This window comes from Jaculus jaculus, chromosome 5 (assembly GCF_020740685.1).
Source record: "Jaculus jaculus isolate mJacJac1 chromosome 5, mJacJac1.mat.Y.cur, whole genome shotgun sequence".
NCBI classification, from domain to species: Eukaryota; Metazoa; Chordata; class Mammalia; order Rodentia; family Dipodidae; genus Jaculus; species Jaculus jaculus.
Genome location: NC_059106.1, coordinates 159,032,089 through 159,049,041, shown reverse-complemented (window position 1 = coordinate 159,049,041; position 16,953 = coordinate 159,032,089).

The following is a 16,953-nucleotide window of genomic DNA, read 5'->3' as shown; positions in this document are numbered from 1 at the left end:
CAACAGCAAGGTGCTAGGAAAACACCTAGATGTAGATCAGCAGATCAACACAGAAAGCCAACTGATAGTTTGATGAAGGCATTATACATATCCACAGACAGATGGCTGCTTCTCTCAGTGTGTGCCAAAAATCAATTCAAAATGAATCAAAGAGCTAAATGAAAGACTTAAAACCCTGAAAGAGCTAGAAGAAAACTTCAAGCCCCCATGCTCAGCATGACACACGCCTTTAATCCCAGCACTCATTAGACAGAAGTAGGAGAATTGCCACAAGTTCAAGGCCACCCTGAGACTACACTACATAGTGAATTCCAGGTCAGCCTGAGCTAGAGTGAAACCTTACCTTGAAACCTATCCCCCCCGCCCCCCAAAAATACTCTGGTTTCTCTTCAGATCCAATGAATCTTTTGCAAAAACAGCCTACAAAATCAAAAAAAAAGGATTTGCCAACTGTTAATCTGACAGATGGTTAACATCTGAAATATATAAGGAACTCAAAAAAAAAAAAGCACAAGAAATTCAATTAAAAATTAGGCAAATGACCTAAATAGATGAGTCTCAAAAGAAAAATACAAATGACCAACAAATATATGGGGAGGGGGAGTGCTGAGTATATTAGCCATTAGAAAAATGCAAATCAGGATCGCCATGAGTTCGAGGCCACCCTGAGACTACATAGTGAATTCCAGGTCAGCCTGGACTAGAGAGAGACCCTGCCTTGAAAAAAAAAAAATTAAAGAAAGAAAGAAAAATGCAAATCAAAGCCACAGCGAGATGTCGCCTTATCCCATTATAATGGTTATAAGACAAGAAAGAAAGAAAGATGAGAGAGAGAGAGAGAGAGAGAGAGAGAGAGAGATGCTGGCATGTGAAGATAAAGGACCTCTTACACACACTGGAGAGTTGGCTTGGCTTAGCAGTTAAGGTACTTGCCTGTGAAGCCTAAGGACCCAGATTTGATCCCCTAGAACCGATGTAAGGCAGATGCACAAGGTGGTGCATGCATCTAGAGTTGTTTGCGATGGCTAGGAAGCCCTGGTGTACCCATTCTCTCTTTCTCCTTTTCCCAAATATAAAAGCAAGTAAAGAAGAAGGAGGAGGAGGAGGAACATTAAAACAGACATGGAGACCAGTATGAAAGTTCCTCTAAAACCTGAAAATAGATCTACCTTATGATCCACCTATCCCACTTCTGGCTATCTATCTATTTGCACATCAAAGAGAAAACTGCATAGCCAGGTTTATTGCACGTTCATTACTAAGATATGGAATCAATCTAAGCACCCATCAACAGATGAGTAAATAAAATGTGGCATCCTATTGTTTGCAATAAAATAGATGGAACTTGAGGGTATTTCACTAACTCAGCCAAATCACGGAAAAAAACAAATGCTCTATGTTCTCTATTATATGTGGGGTGAGGGGGAAGTCAGCCTGACAGTAGATAACCAGAAACCAGGGAAGAGGGTTAAAAGGGATGATTGCATTTGATCAGTGCTTACTGTATACATGTATGCAATTATCACCCTGAACCCCATAATATGTAAATGAATATGTGCTGCGGGGATAAATGCATATATGAAAAGGAAAGCTAGGCTGAAAATGATGGAGCGAGTTTACTCTGAGGTGGGTTACACCTTGCGGATGGCAGTAAGGAACGGCGATAGCCAAGAGCGTGCTGTCTACGTGTGGCAGCGTGGTGAGAAGCCCAGCTCCAGTGATTTGACTTGTCTGGCTCTTAACGCTCTTATATTGCCCTGACCCACTTCAGCTGTCACATCCACGTCCTCATTAGAAGAGCCTGGGTCATCTTGCATATGGCTTGGGATAGCACATCTGGCCATTCACCAGCCCTCCTCTAACGCTAATTGCCCGTTACTGATGGGGGATAGTGGCTGTCGTTTGAATGTGCTCTGCAAAGAATGTGTGGAAACCGGATCTTGAACTTTGTTTGTTGATGCAATTTGGAGGTACCTCTGGGAGGTAGTTAAGATTAGATGAGGTCGTGAGGGTGAGGGACTGCAGGATGGCATCAGTGGCTTTATAAGGAAAAGAGACCTGTGATGGCTAATTCCTATATTCCCTCACTCTTTCTCTCACTCCTTCCTTCCTTCTCCTCTCTCATCCTCCTTCTGTCTCCACGTACTGTCTTCCACCATAGGGCGATGAAGGAAGGAACATTCTTCAGACCCTAGCACCTAGATATTGGTCTTTGAAGGCTCCAGAACTGTGAAGAACAAATGTACTAAATGTATTAATTACCCAGTCTGTGATCTTCTGCTACAGTGGCTGAAAACAGACTCAGATAACAGGACAGGAGCCCAGTGACACCGAGCTTTGTGTCCCCTTTTTCCAAGGTTTGGGCCTACCCAGGAAGGAACATGCCAGAAACCATGTCTTTGAGTAGATACCACAGAGCACCAAGCAAAGCACAGTACCCACCCTCAGGAGACAGGTGGAGATGTCAGGTGCAAACCCTGCCTGTGAGGCTCCAGGCATCTAGACACAGGTGAGACAGGTGGAGATGTCAGGCACAGACCCTGCCTGTGAGGCTCCTAACTCCTATCTTGCAAATCTGGTAAGGCTGGATGTGGTGCACAAAACAGAATTCTTGTGGAAATGACTAAGTGTTCATACTGTAGATTGCGTAGCACGCACGGTACACCATCCTGTAGTCAAACGCAGTAGTGTTTCCCCAGTGGTTCAAAGGAATGTCACATCAGGGCCCCCCCATTTAAGTTCACCCCCAAATGAGTTCAACTCAGCTGCTTTGCTTCTGGATGAATGATCCCCCAAACTGGCCATATTCAGGGCTTTTTGGATTTCTTAATGTAGATAAGGGATTGTGAACCACCGGAGGACTCTAGCTAGCTTTGTTTGCACTGTGGAGAATGTGAGATTAATTAAATGCAAAATTTTGTTATTAACAACAAGCCAACAGTCTGCAATCTTTTCGCAGAACAATGAATTAAAGGTACATACTTAGGTAAGTGATGGTATCTCATAAACTTTTCATTCAAGCAAATTGGATAGAGTTGTCCCAATGTGAGGTGGGCTGCTATTTCAAGGAAACCACTGAATTGTTTGTGCGCCTGGCAGAGCCCCAGGCCAGGCCCATGCCCGGCCAGTTGAGAGTTGGCCCAGTTGTGTCCTTGTAGAAAGGCAATACTAATGAAGTCTGTTTTGCTGGGGCGACAACTGACCCTGCATACACAAGGGTGTTTTATTTTATGGGTTTGGGGGTGGTTTGCCACTGCAACACTGGCTCTCTAATATTCTGAGTAATGTAGAAGCTTTTACTTCTTAATGGAAGTCTTCATAAATAATTTAAATTTCATATTATACCATTTTCTTATTTTATTTTAAATTTATTTACTTAAGAAAGACGGGGAGAGAGAACGGGCACACCAGGGCCTCCAGTCACTGTAAACAAACTCCAGCTGCATGCACCACCTTGTACGTCTGGCTTATGTGGGTACTGCGGAATTGAATCTAGGTCCTTAGGCTTCACAAGCAAGCACTTTAATCACTAAGCCATCTCTCCAGTCCCTCATTTTCTTATTTTATATAAAGTTTCTTTTAAAATGAATATAGGTTCCATGATGAAAATATGGTCTATACTACTTTTCTGCAGTTAAATATTTTCTTCCTTTTGAGAAACTGTCCCAGACACTGTGTATACAACAATGAACAAAATTGAAAAGGATACTTCCTTAGCAGGGTTTTGAAAAAAGTTATTTATCTTTATATATTTTATTTATTTGCATGTGTGTGTGTGTTTGTGTGTGTGTGTGCACGCACACATATGGGCACACATGTCAAGGCCTCTTTCCATTTCAAAGCAATCCCAAGCCAGCTTACATAGATAGTTTGGTAAATTAACCCAGGCCAGGAGGGTTTGCAAGCACCTTTAACCACTGAGCCATCTTCCCAGCCCACCTTCAGCAGAATTTTTGAAATAGAGAAAAAAGTAAGCATGTAAAACAATGAAACCAGACGATTTGGGATCATGTTAAATTTTCTATAGATATCTCTGTACCTGTGTCCACATGTTCTGAAAACTTAACTCCTTTCATACCCAATATCCAACCTTCCAGCAAAGCAAATCCTATTGCCTCCACTTTTTAAAAATTAATGTGTGAGCTGGGCGTGGTGGCGCATACCTTTAATCCCAGCACTCAGAAGGCAGAGGTAGAAGGATCAGCGTGAGTTCAAGGCCACCCTGAGACTACATAGTAAATTCCAGGTCAGCCTGAGCCAGAGTGAGACCCTACCTCAAAAAAAAAAAAAAAAATTAGTGTGTGGATGTGTACATACGTACACATGTGAGTGTGTGCATGCACATGCACACACATGCACACACACTCACACATTCTCACACAGGCACACATGGCAACAATGTACATGTGGAGGTCTGTGGACAACCTTGGGTGTCTATCCACTTCTTCCACTTTACTTGTGACAAGGTCTCCCTTGTTGTTTTGGTCACTAAGTATGTTTCTTATGATCCTTCTGGCTCCACTCCCCATTTTTCCAGGCATGTTGGGATAACAGATGTAACTGCCTTGACTCACTGAGCCATGTCCTCAGCCCCTTCTCCATTTCTAAAACAAAAAGAATTCCCCAAATGCTGATATTGCTAATCTTGGTTTCAGAGTCACACTTTGAAAACCAACCATCATTCTAACAACTCTTGATATGTCACAAATTTTTTTTTTTTTGAGGCAAGCTCAACAGACTGCCTTCTTTTATTTTGCTGTGAGAGTGGGAGAGGAGAGACAGTGTGAGTGAGAACTGGTGTGGCAGGGTCACCAGCCATTGCAGTCCAACTCCAGATGTGTGCACCCCCCTTTGCACCTTGCGCACTTGCATCACTGTGTGTCTGGCTTACATAGGACCTGGAGAGTTGAACATGCATCCTTAGGCTTCACAGGCAAGCACCTTAACCACTAAGCCATCTCTCCAGACCCTATAAATTCTGCATAACTGCTATTTCAATAAATTCCAAATGAAGCTCATACACACATTAAGCTCAAGTGCAGAGTAGATGTTTGCTGGAATAACTAAGGCAACTTAGATCCTGCCATGCTGTCCACGCTGGTTTTGAACTTCTGAGCTCCATGGGTCCCTCTGTCCCCAGCCTCTGGAGTGCTGAGAGTACAGGCACAGGGAACCATGCTCAGCCAAAATATCTTGCTGGTGGTGGCGGCGGTGTGCATGTGTATGCTCATGTGTGTTACAGATGTCCATGCACATATGTGTGCACATGTGTTTGGAGGCCAAAGGAGAAGCTTGGGTACCATTCCTGAGGTGCCATCCACATTTTCAGAAGCAAGGTCCCTCGTTGGCCTGGAACTCACCACCAAGGCTGGACTAACTGTCCAGTGGGCGCTGGGGATGCACCTGTCTCTGCCACCCCAGTGCTGGGATGATAAACGCATGTCACCATTTCATGTGGGTACTAGGGATTGAACTCAGGTCCTCATGTTTGTGAAGCAAGCAAGCACTTTGCCAACTGAGCTGTCTCCCCATCTCTGGCCCAAGAATCATTAAACATTGTTTAATGACAACCATTCCTTTAAGCTCAGTTAACTGCTGCCATTGCGTGTGCTAGGCAGATGTCGCCATTAGACAAACATTTAGTGGCTTTCTGCAATAGAAGACAAATGAATGAAAGGCGTCAACCATCGTTGAACGGTATTGTTATGTCAATACAAGCGACAACTAATGTGACTCACAAGTCACCCCAAACATAAGTAAATAGACCCAGAATCCAGCCTCTTCCCTCCCTCTGTCGCTGTCACACTCCTGTCGCTGTTCATGGCCGCCCGCTTCCCCATGCGGCTTCCTGCGTGTCCCCCCCCCCCCCGCCCTTCTGCAGTCTGCGCTCCACCCCACAGCCTGTGAACCTAAGAAATGTCATTTACTTGCCGGAAATATTTTCAAAGCTTTCCTGTCTCACACTAAAAAAAGAGCCAATTCCCTATGCATCTCATAAAATGTGACAACCTCAACCTCTTTCTGGCCCGATTTCCTTCTGTCATCGTCCCCAGTCAAAGGTTGCAATTTTCCATCATTTCAGTTACCAACAATCAACTGTAGCTCAGCAATTCTAGGCAGAAACTTCAAGAGCTAAAAAGGTCATAAGTTTTCGCTGGGCGTGGTGGCGCACACCTTTAATCCCAGCACTCGGGAGGCAGAGGTAGGAGAATTACCATGAGTTCGAGGCCATCCTGAGACTACATAGAGAATTCCAGGTCAGCCTGAGCTAGAGTGAGACCCTACCTCGAAAAACAAAAACAAACAAACAAAAAGGTCGTAAATTTTCAATTGCATATTCATTTCAGTAGTGTGAAATCTGGGCGCCCATCCCTCTTCTGTCCTGCCTGAAATCTGCTTGTCCAATATATCCATGTGGCATATGCTACCTCCTCATTAGTCACTGAACAGCCGTCTTGTGTATTAGGACATCCCTGTTGAGATATTATAGTACTTGTGTCTAAATGACTCTCAACTTACTAAGTCATGGCATCAAAGTTATTGCTGATCTCTGTGTGGAATTTATAAGCTAAGCAGTTTTCATACTGAAAAGCATGGATCATTGAGTTCTCAGGTTTAACACATTTTCCCTAAGCATCCTATTTTACAGCACAGCCCTGCGTCCTGGCATTCCTGTCAGCCTCATGCCTCTGGTTGTCTCCCTGTGTGACTCTAGCTGTGACTGTGCATCATTCTGCTTCTGTCTAGACTGCCTCACTCCACCAGGATGGTGCTTCCATGAAGCTAGGGACTGTTATCTATGACTGCCTAGAACGGAATCAAGTGCACTATGGGACCCTTGCATGCATATGCTCCAATCTGAATGAACTTTTAAACCTTCTTTTCTTGATTGGTTATATAATTTAGGGGGCAAACTAATGTCACAGGACACACTATTCAAGGAAATTCTTATCTGCCAACACTGATGCCAAGATGTTTAATTATTAGCAAGGACCAAGTCATATAAGGGAAAAGCCATTTTGCACCAATGCAAGACCCATAGTCGTGAAGGTCGTGAAGGCTGATGTGGAGTCACCCGAGATTTGCACACTGTTAACAAGCCGCCAGCGCTAGATTAGCTATTTAAACGCTAGGGAGGGTTAAACAGAGGTGACAGCTTCATGGATGGGTGACAGTGGAGAAATTGTTAACTAAATAGGTCTTAATAATTGTGAGGTTCTCCTACCACATAGGATGAGGAATCCTGATGCAGGGGAACTGTGAGATTATCCTTGGGGCTTTCCCCAAGGATTTCTAGAAAAGCTAAAGATCCCCCCCACCAGAATGAATAGACTTATTTGAATAGAGATTTTCTCTTTTCTCTCTCTCTCACTCACTCTTTTGCACGCACCCCTCTTTTCAAGATGTCAGTAACTGCCGGGCGTGGTGGTGCATGCCTTTAATCCCAGCACGCGGCAGAGGTAGGAGGATTGCGGTGAGTTCGAGGCCACCCTGAGACTCCGTAGTGAATTCCAGGTCAGCCTGGGCTCGAGTGAGACCCTACCTCGAAAAAAAAAAAAAAGAGATGTCAGTAACATTCAGGGAGATGTTTAGGGCTGAGCCAAGGTCCTCTTGGTGCTGATTTCTCTGCAAGCAGCTGGCTCTTCTCACCCACAAATGGCTCCACACCCACTTCTCAGTCTGCCTGGCCTTGCTCAGTGACTTATTACAAAGCACCTCAGAAAGAGGGGGCAGGGGCGCGTACTTCGCCTAGCAGGCACACACTCTGGGCTCATTCCTGTTAGAGCCCCAGAGTTTCTACCCATCCCCCTCCCAACTCGCCAGGCTCTAACTAGACCTGGAATTCTGGGACCACCTCCTGTTATCATAATTGAAAATACCTGTGAGCCCAGAGGAGGAGAAGAGGGATTGCCACCCCCCACTGCCACCTCATTTAGCACTTCACTCAAGGCCCCTTCCTTACAGGGCAATTCCCCTCCTCCTCCCATAAGACTCTTTGTCTGGCTTTCTCAATATCTCTCTCTCTCTCTCTCTCTCTCTCTCTCTCTCTCCTCTCTCCCTCCCTCCCTCTCTTACCCTCTTGGGCACTTTTGTTCTCTCCCTAGTACAAGCACCTCTGTTTTTACTCTCTCCTCTCCTTTCTATTTCCCTCTTTCTCTCTCCCTCCCCACTTTCCCTCCTCTCCCTCGGCTGTCATCAATAAGCTATTTGTCTTTATGCAACTATCCCAACCCCAAGGTATAACGCTTCTGAGCACCAGGGACTAGAGGTTGCGGACAGTGTAGGACAGACCTCTACTGCCAGACGAGGAATTGCAAAGTTGGGTCATTGGGTTCTGAAGCAACCATACGACACTGTGCAAGTTAATCAAAACATTCAGAACCGACCTAAATGACAGTTGTAATGAAGTAGGTGGACTTCCTACTCCGATTCTCTGACCTGTTTGCTTTCCCTGCCTTGGAGCAACTGTGTGGTTAATTCATCTTTTTCTTTTAAAGATTTATTCTATTTTATTTATTTATTTTCAAGCAGAGAGAGATAGAGGAGATAGACAGAGAGAGAATGGGTGTGCCAGGGCCTCCAGCCACTGCAAATGAACTCCAGACGCGTGCACCCCCTTGTGCATTTAGCTAACATGGGTCCTGGGGAACCAAATCTGGGTCCTTTGGCTTTGCAGGCAAACACCTTAACTGCTAAGCCATCTTTCCAGCCCTTAATTCATCTTTTATCTGGAGGGGAGTGGAGGTTATAAAGTCACTGCCTCTGTGAGCTTTAAGTCAGATGACATGGGTATCATACTTCGCAGGGCAATTGCTATTGTTAGTGCGATGACCTAGTTAACATGGCCCCAAAGAACAACGCTATCATATCTTGACAGGAGTGTGTGACAAGAGCTAGGAAAGTCACCTAGAACTTGGGTGACCCTTCATTTAGCACCCATGTATAGGCCAGGTGTGGTGGCACACATCTGTAATCACAGACCTGAGAAGGAAGAGGCAGCTGGCTACCTGGGGTCTAGTGAAGGCTTAGATAGTAAAATGAGTGAGCTCTAAGTTTAGTAAGAGTCCCTGTCTCAAAAGATCAGGTAGAAAGATTGAGGAGCATACCTGACATCGATCCCTTGCCTCCAGATACACACATATATGCAGGCGTACCCGCACATACATATACGGACAGGCATACACGTGTATGCATACTGCACACATACGCTCAGTCAGATGGACAATCTGACTAATACATACAGCAGAAGAGAAGTTATCTACATGAAAGAAAACTGCTCAATTTTAAAGGTAAAGTGTTGCAAGTCTTAGACTTCAGTGATAAGGTTTGTTTCCTTGTTTATAAACAAAGAAACTGATTTCTTGACTGGAGGAATAAAAGGAAAAAGAAAGTAGAAGACAGGGAGGAAAGAGGGAAAGGAAAACCAGGAGCTTCGTACACTTGTCATGTAATGGGTAGCGTGGAAGGACAATCTCCAAGGCAGACTAATACCTGGGCATGATGGGAATACAGCACTGTAGATAGTTTGTTTCATTATTTGATCAGAACAAAGCTCACTGTCACAGTCACCTTCACATCGCTGTGATGAACTTCCAAACCAGGCCTGGTCTATGTGAGGAAGGGATTTATTGGAGTTTACAGATCCAGGGGAAGTTGGATCATGGTGGAAGCTGACCCCCTTTCACAGGTCCACATGGAGAGAGCTACCACCCACCAGCGCCACAAGCAAGCACACTCCAGGATCCACAGGCAGAGCTCTTGACCCCTCCGTGCATACCTTAGGCTGAAATTACAGATCCGCTTCCAGGAACACCTTAGGACCGGACCCTGGAATCTGCCCACAGTGACACACGCTCCTTCCAGCCAGGCAGCCGGAAATCCAAAAAGCTTTAATCAAACTGAATCTACCGGGGGACATCTACTCAAAGTACCAAGCCCACAAATGTAAATACTTCGAGTAGAATAACAATGCAAGTAAATAAAAGAATTTCTATATTCATGATGAAGCACTATATGTTAATTATAAATTTACATAGCATGTCATCTAAAGTAGGTTTTAAATTATTTTTCCATTACTCTAGTGCAGATGTGGTTGCCAAAAACAACACTGACATTCTTGTTAATTTAAAGTTGGTTTCTGGGGATTTGTTAATGGAATTAAACAGAAAAAGTAATGAACAGATCTCTCCGCAGGCTGAAGAAACAGCTGCAATTAGAAACAGTAGGATTCATCTCTTGACCCCAGAACTTGGCTGAGCATTTTCACCTGCCACCTGCTAACTAGATGTGGCCTCTTAAACAAGCATGGACTATCTGTTGTAGTGAGCTCCAGGTTACTGGGATGGACATCCAAACTAGGAACAGTTTAGGGGGGCTGGGAAGAGATTTATTTCAAGCTTACACATCCAGGGGAGGTTCCAACAATGGCAGAAGAAGCTGTTTCCATGCATCCAAACCATGAAAAACAACCAAACAGCCCATAAAAACCAAAAGCAGCAAGTGTGGGCTAGAAATCAGATCCACCCCCAAACACACGTTAGAGCTGGACCCCAGGAGCTGTCCCCAGTGACACCACCTCCTACCAGGCAGCTGGAGACCCAAGTTATAGGTTTTAATTAAACACCCGAGTTTATGGGGGACATACATTCAAACCATGACACTTTGCCCCTGGCCTACAATAGATCATGACCATTTTACATTGCAAATTGTATTCACACCAACTTCAAAGTTCCCCATAGTCTTTGTCAACTATAATTTTGTTTCAAAGTCCCAAGTCTCATCTGAGATTCAAGGTTATCCCTTAATTGTGAGTCCTGTAAAATCAAAACAAGTTACAAGCTTCCAACATGTAATGGAACAGACTAAACCTTTCCATCCCTCCTGCTGGGCTGAGTGGCCAGGGGAAGCTTTCATTCTGAGCCGGCAGCACTCCACAGTAACCTTTGCACAGTCCTGGTATATCCAAACTTCTTCAGTTCTCCATTACAAACCACAGTCCACGGTACAATGGTCTCTCTACCAGGGATATCACACCTGGCTTCGTATGATGCATATCAGCATCTACTCTTAGAACCATGTGTACTTCATGACCCACTTCCATGCATTTTTTATGTTTCTGAGACCAATAGCAAATGTGCAGCCATCGTTAATCTAGGTGGGAATAAATCGTGATATTGAAGAGCAGTTTCCTTCTTTTAAGACATCTCCTTTCAAAAGGGTTTACATTTCTACCATTCAGCCTTTCCCAGGTGGAATCACAACAGGCATCTTTCCATAGTTTTATTGTAGAGCAGTTAATGGTGGTAATCTGTTTAACAATAGCAGCTTCAGTCAGCTAAAACCTACATATGTGTCAGGAATTTTAAGCTTGCTTCAATTTTTCTAATTTTAAACCTTACATCTTTCAGTTCTATATTTTCCACTGAGCACACTGTTTTCAAATTCTCACCATAATAACCCATAAAACTTTGCTTAGTGTTTTTGGAAGGCAACTTCAGTTTCCAGTATCAAGTCCACGCCCATTCCCCCAGAACAAAAGTTCTAAAAGACCAAAACCCACATGGTCAGATTCATCATGCAGGAACGTCCTACTCTTCCGGTCAAAATTTCTATTGTAGACAGCTCCACATTGCTGGGATGAACATCCAAAGCAGGCACAGTCTCGGGGAGGAAAAGATTTATTTCAGGCTTATAGATCCAGGGGAAAGTTCCTTCAATGGTGGAAGAAGCTGCTTCCATACATCAAGCAGCGCCCCCCCCCCAAAAAAAGCAGCAAGCGCAAATGGGAAGAAGACAGCAGTGACCCCACCAGAGTACAGCTTAGTCTGCTCTGCTTACCTTTCATCTGGAAATCAGATCCACCCGCAAGCACACCTTAGGCTTAGACCCCCAGGATCTGCCCCCTGGTGACACCTCCTCCAACCAGGCAGCTGGAGGCCCAAGTTAGAAACAGTAATAAAACACCTGAGTCTATGGGGGATGCTCAGTCAAACTACCACACTATCCTGGAGGCAGGCCCTCAGAAAGAGTCTCACATTCCCTGCGAATATTGAAGCTGGAGGGGTTCCCGTTGTTCTGTCCCACCCTCTCCTGCAGACAAACTTCTGTGTTCTGGCTCTAACAAAGGGGGCATTTTTCATCCTAGTTTAGATGATGTGATCTGACACTTTTAGAAAGCCCAAGAGCAGTCACTGTCACATAGTACAGATGGGAGACACACAAGTGAAATAAGAGTTGAACCACATGAAACCACAAATGAGTCACACAAACAACTCTTACCTACAATTATTCTCTGAAATATTTCCCATGAAGACAGCTTGAACCTGTTCAGGTTCTGAGTAAATAATGATTATCATGTTACTCTTTAATACTCAAATACTTTAATGCTCCCCAAAGCAACCAACTGGTAGACATCTCCTTCTTTGTGTTTACCAAGAACTCTGCTTCTGTCTGACCCACGGTCCTGTCCCTGTCAATGCTTCAGACTCTGTGGTTACATCTTGGTGAGGGTTTTGTTGTTGGAAAGAATTTTGTTTCTTATTGTTTATTTGTTCTGTAAAAAATAAGGAGTCCTGAAATCTGAGGTCCTGTCCTTAACTTGCTAATAATTGCACTAATAGGCACCAGTATCTGGTAGCTTTAAGAATAATTAATCAGTGTTCTGGAAAGATCCTGATGCCAAAGGTATTATTGGCAGGGGAGTTTGAAAAGCACTGAGTAACATGGAGGTCTCCACAGTGCATGCTGCTCTCTCAACATGTCAGAAAATGCAGACGGGGAGCTCTGATGGGGCGCTGGGCCTCCTCACCAGCTGTGCCCCTCTGTACCCTTGTGCCTCTCCCACAGCAGGCCCCATCACCGACTGACTGCTGAAAATATCATTGAGTCCGTGAGGGTCAAGCAGACTTTGACTCACATACATTTGCACTAGTATGTATCTATAGCCCAGTTTAATCTTCGTAAGCCCAAAGTCACAATCCAAAGTATTGTCTTGGACACATACATTGGAGTTAGTCACTATTGCAGTTACCTTCTTGTTGCTGGGACAAACACACAGCCAGAAGTAGCTTGTGGGAGGAAAGAGGTTATTTCAGGCTGACAGATTCCCAGGGAAGCTGCATCACGGTGGAAGAAGCTGGCTCACTTCACTGTACATCCACAGTACTGAGAAAAGCCGACACCAGTAAGCATGAACAGTCAGAGTTCAAACTGGCCGTCAACATCTACTAGGGCTGGACTCCAGATCCACCCCCAGTGCACACCTCCTCCATCAGGGCTCTTCCTTCTAAAGACTAAGTAGAAAGATTAATTAAAAAAAATACTTGAGCCAGGCGTGGTGGCGCACGCCTTTAATCCCAGCATTCGGGAGGCAGAGGTAGGAGGATCGCCGTAACTTCAAGGCCACCCTGAGACTACAGAGTTAATTCCAGGTCATCCTGGACCAGAGTGAGATCCTACCTCAAAAACAAACAAACAAAAAAAAAATACTTGAGGCTATGGGGAAGAAACACTTAACATTCATACCACCACAGTTGCCCAGTGCCCACATGCACAGCCAGACATATCTAGGAACACTTTGCTTTCCTGTCTCTGGTTTCACACCATAAAGCAATGTCCTTTGTTCAGTCTGTTTACTACCATGGTTTGCATATGTTCATGCCTTTTAAGGTTTTCTTGGCCACAATAGTTAACAAGTGAATTTAGAAAGATGATTTAGAAGGGTGTCTGATACAGAGTAAATAGTGTCTGAATATTGTAAGTGATGTTGTTGCCTGGTAAATTCTGGCAGTCAGTGTTGTAGGTTTAACAGAGATTACAGGAGCTATATGAAACCCCACTGGCTGGTATTATTGTCTCCATAGCAGCTAAGGAACGATGGACCAAGCCACCTTCCTTTCTAGTCCAGACTCCTGCAATAGCATTTCAACCCTTATTCCTGTTTCCACCTTTCTTTCCAAATCTGTTCTCAAGACAGCAACTTGAGGGATGTGTGTGTGTGTGTGTGTGTGTGTGTGTGTGTGTGTATGCACACATGCACTGGGGATCAAACTGAGGGCCTTGTACAGGCTCAGCATGTGTTCTACCACTGAACTATGCCTCCAGCCCTCTTGAGCCAGCCCTTAAAACGCCAATTTGGACAATGTTCCCATCCCTCTCAAACTCCTTGAATGACTTCACTTTACACATAGAATCAATATGAATCTCTTCCAGGGCTCTGAGACTTGAGTCACCCTAGATTCCACCCCTGTATCCCCATCCCTTGCCTCTCATTATTCCCCATAGCTTTTCCCCACGGGGTTCTAAGCCAGATCCTACCTGGTGCTCTCAATCAGCCTGCACGTAACTCACATTCTGACTTCACTTAGATCTCTGCTGAAGTCACTTTCACCTCTTATTGGCTTCCCTTCCTGATTCTCCTTTGTGAAACAGCTTCCATCGCTCTCCACTGCCTTGCTCTGCTCCACAGTTTCATTTACTGATTGATGTCTCTCCACTACATTGGAAGTGCCTCTTAGAACTAGAACAGATCCAGGTATATAAGAGGCTCTCAGTAATCATTCACTGTATTAATAATATTTTGACTAAGTTATCTTGATTGTCTATATAAATCAATCGGGTTTAGGATTGTTTGCATAGCCAATGTGTTTTTCTTAGAGAGCAAACATCTTGTTCATTCATCTAGTCAGCCAGATACCAAATACGCCTTGTTGGGGCAAAATAAAGCTCTGCAGTTCATGTCCAAGTGAAAGTGAATCTTGGCTTGTGAACTGCCACTGAAATAAAGCACTCAAAGCAACCACGCTGTTCTCTTTCCAAGCACACATTTGCATATCTTCTACTCTCAACAATTTGCCTACACCCTGGGAGTTTCTTCAGACCGAAACTATGTTGAGTCCCCACTTTCCCCCAAATGCTCGAGCCATGGAATATGTCTCTTTTCTACAGAATCCTGATCCCCAAACGCAAAGAGGCACAGCAGCTGAAACTGTTAGGGACCATGTCACCATTCCTTGACTCCAAGCTCTCCAGAGAATGTTCCCCTCAATACACCCCCAAGGAAACCGCCCTTCTAGGGGTCTGCATGCACAATGAAAGCCTCAGCCTAGCACACAGTACAGCAGCTTCTGGCCACCCTGCCTCCCCTGATGCAGCCAGCTGCTTCCTTAGCCCTCAGAGCAAAATACTCCTATTCTATAAAGTCACAGATGGTAGTTTCTCTCACCAAAGATACAAGTAAAACAAGAAACATGCATGCTTAATATTTGGCATGACACCTCTCTGAAAGGCTCTCAGCAGCCACATTTTAAAAATTTTTTTGTTTATTTTTATTTGTTTATTTGAAAGTGACAGACAGAGAAAGAGGGAGAGAGAGAGAGAGAGAGAGAATGGGCACACCAGGGCCTCCAGCCACTGCAAACAAACTCCAGACATGTGCGCTCCCTTGGGCATCTGGCTAACGTGGGTCCTGGAGAGTCGAGCCACCTTGAACCCAGGATCTTAGGCTTCACAGGCAATCATTTAACTGCTCAGCCATCTCTCCAGCCCATCAGCCACATTTTTTAAGGTGAGCATTGAAATACATTGAAGTCTGTGAATTTCACTGATAACATTCATGGTATGTGTTGGCATATGAGATTGCCTTTCCACAAAATGTCAAAAGAGGACAAGATTCTATGTGTCTTCCTCCCCCTCTTCTCCAAACTTGGTAGCTCAGTATACTTAGGTGGCTTGCTTAATACCTCCAGTCCTCAGGTTCCCCACCTGTATCTATTGTGGTCCCCATAGTCAACCTCACAACTTAATTTTGGAACAAGCAAGAACCTCTGTGAACAAAATCTATGAACTGTGAACATGCAAACAGGAAGGTGCTATTTACCTGATTGCCCCAACTGTACATCAGAATTGACAGGAGAGTGTGTCAGAATGAAAGATGACTTTGGCTTAACCTCCAGACACTCTTGCCTGGTCATCTGGTCAGACTTGGGGCCCTTTTGCCTTTTCCATGGGTTCTGTAGTGATGTCTCGTGCTCCCAGATGGGGAAGAGGGCTTTAAACAACTATACTTTCATAGGAACTTAAGTCAGTGAACAACCCCTTCTAAGAGAATTTATGCCTTTAGTCCTGTCTCTCTTCGAAAAGTAAAAGCCTTATACCCCTTACAATTGTCAAGGCATCTAACCTCAAACAAATTGTTTGTTGTTTTGTACTTTGACTGTTCCTTGACCTTATCCTGTATGGGAGAGAATATAATTAGGCAAAATGTGACCTTATGGACTGTCTTGGTGAAGGGGTGAATAAGGCAATTAGTAGTTCTGAAAGTGATATGACAATGCTATAGAAATTGAGTAGTTGTGATTTTTGGAGTAACAAGAACATTGGTAGAGGAATATACTTCAAAACAACTAGTCAGGCATGGTAACACATGCCTTTAATCCCAGCAATTGGGAGGCAGAGGTAGGAGAATTATCATGCGTTTGAGGATAGTTTGGGACTCCAAAGTGAGTTCCAGGTCAGCTTTGGCTAGACTGAGTCCCTATCTCAGAAAAACAAACTAAATATCTCTATCACAACTTCCAAGGCTCAGGGTCTAATGTGGAAGAGGTGGCAGAAAGAATGTAAGAGCCAAAGGAAGGGCAGGACTCCATACAACACGATCCCTCCAGACACAAAATAGCCTGTATATCCATGGCCTCACAGTGCCTGACACTACCTGCATAAGACCATCATAAGAGGAGGAAAAGATCATGACATCAAAATTAAGAGAGACTGATTGAGATGGGGAGGGATATGATGGAGAATGGAGTTTCAAAGGGGTAAGTGGGGGGAGGGAGGGTATTACGTGGGGTATTTTTTATAATCATGGAAGTTGTAAATAAAATAAAATAAAATATAAAAAAAACAGTAACTGTTCCTGGCAAAGATTATGGGGGTTCTGGACATTTTTCTCCTTAT